Consider the following 2,085-nt stretch of genomic DNA (forward strand, 5'->3'; position numbering starts at 1 on the left):
TCCTTCTAATTGGCTCCCCCATCCCATTGGTGGGGGAGTGAGTGAGAGGCTGCGTGGTTCTTGGCTGCTGCTGGGGTTAAACCACGACAGGCTACTGGAGCTAGGGTGCCATGTGGCCCATGCAGACCCTGAGTGATGTGCAAAGGGGAGCAGCAAGTCCCCCTCATCCATGAGGTTGCCAAGGAAAAGCTTCATGGGCTGTTGTTGAGGCAGAGCCCACGTAGATTGTGCCTCAGAACACTGCAGATGCCAGAACTGGAAACTGAATCCAAAAGGGATTCAGCAAGCTCCTCGAGGATATGCCCAACTGCACAGGTCAACTCACCCAGTCCATGCCATGCTACATGGTGGCAATTTGGAGGTTCACATCACCTCAACATCCAACATCAGCTTTCCCTGCCAGGGACCTGCCCCACCGTGTCCTTGTGCCAGCCCCAGGTAGCAACAGCGTTACAGTTCAGAGAGAGCCTCCCCTGCCATAGACAGCCTTGTCAGATGTGGGGAGGAACTGCCTTGGACCCCAACACCTACTATGTTAGGCTCCAAACTTGTTCCTCAGAGCAGCATAAACTGCAGGTCCCATTATTTGAGGGTAACATTGAAAGCTATTGCAGATCCTTTCCAGCCTTTTGCTTGAAGCTTTCAAGAATGGCCCTTGATTTTTTTTCAACCCAGTGCCAGGGATGCCCCACCAACCTTCTGGTGCACAACTCATGCTTAGGGTTTCCACCTATATGCACTGCTCCAGGGTATGGCTTGCACAGACCAGCATGGAATGCATTTGGCAGTCAGTCTCAGGCCCACAGCAGCAAGGGCAGGAAGGGGGACAGGAAGAACCCCAATGGCTCTACCATTCAAGTATGGAAAACCAAGGGTTGCAGATTCCTCCCAGAGCTGGCTGAATGGGGAAAGCAGAAAACAGCAGCACCCACAGCCACCGTGATGAGGGCCACCAGCTCCCTATACCTCCAGGGTGTTCCTAGTAAGAGATGAGGGCCTCAGGCCAGCCTGTCCCCATGGCAGGTGAATGAGCCTTGATGGGGTGTTCCCTGAGCAGGAAGGCCCATCAGCAGCCTGCCCCCCACTGCCCTAAACCTTCTGTCCTCCCTGGTAGGGGGGATGTGACAGTGAGCCAGACATTTGGACTGTTGTGAGAACAGAATGGGGATGGTGAATAAGGAGAGGTACCAGTCCCACACTGTGGTGTAGAGAAGGGCATTTCCCCCAAGGGTCTCACAGTACACAACTGAACTTCAGCACATGGGTAGCCCCCATCCTGGGGAGCAACTTGGTCCTGACCTGCTGGTTGCCCATCTCCAGCATCACACCAAAGGCTCCATTCCTCCCTGGATGCTGGAGGATTGGTGCTGGGTGCAAGTCCTGGGACAGCAGAGGACTGCCCTCCTCCAGCCTGAGTGGATGCCCATGGGGAAGTGCCCTGTCTGCAGCTGCTGGAAAGCAAACAGGAGCACTCACACTGCCAGGTCCCACATCTGACCACCAGGCTTTATTGAGCGGGGCAAGGCTGGGATGTGGCTATGAGTATGTGAGAAGCCTAGATCCCTCCCCCTTCCGACCACCAGAACCGCATCCCAGGCAAGCTCCCTGGCACCCTCCTGGGCTGTCCCGTGCCAAGGCTGGGACGGATACAGCCTTGCAGCCTTGCCTACCCCAGGTTTCCTTCCTCCCCAGCTGCAGGGTGCTGGCAGGACAGAGAAGTTTTGCAGCTGCAACCCTCCGAGTCATCCCTCGCCCCCACATCATACTGTCCCCAGCCAGTTCCAGCAGCACATCCACCAGCTCTGCTCCTTGTTGCCCCCAGAACTCCCACAAACACCAACACACGACTTGAACTCCTCATCTTCAGCCCCAGGTGTGGTCATGGGTCCTTTTGTCCTGCTGCCAACAATGCAGATGGGGCAAGGGAGTCCTTGGTTCCAGGCTGTGTTCCCACCAGGGCCAAGAAAGAGTACAGTCGGTTCTTCCCTGACAGAGTCCTGCTCCCCAACGCTGCTTGGTTGGGCATGACTTCACAAAGTCCCCCATGCCAAGAGAAAACCCAGCTGGCTCAAACCCAGGCAGCAG

This window comes from Acanthisitta chloris, unplaced genomic scaffold, assembly GCF_000695815.1.
Source record: "Acanthisitta chloris isolate BGI_N310 unplaced genomic scaffold, ASM69581v1 scaffold33258, whole genome shotgun sequence".
In the NCBI taxonomy this organism is placed as follows: Eukaryota; Metazoa; Chordata; class Aves; order Passeriformes; family Acanthisittidae; genus Acanthisitta; species Acanthisitta chloris.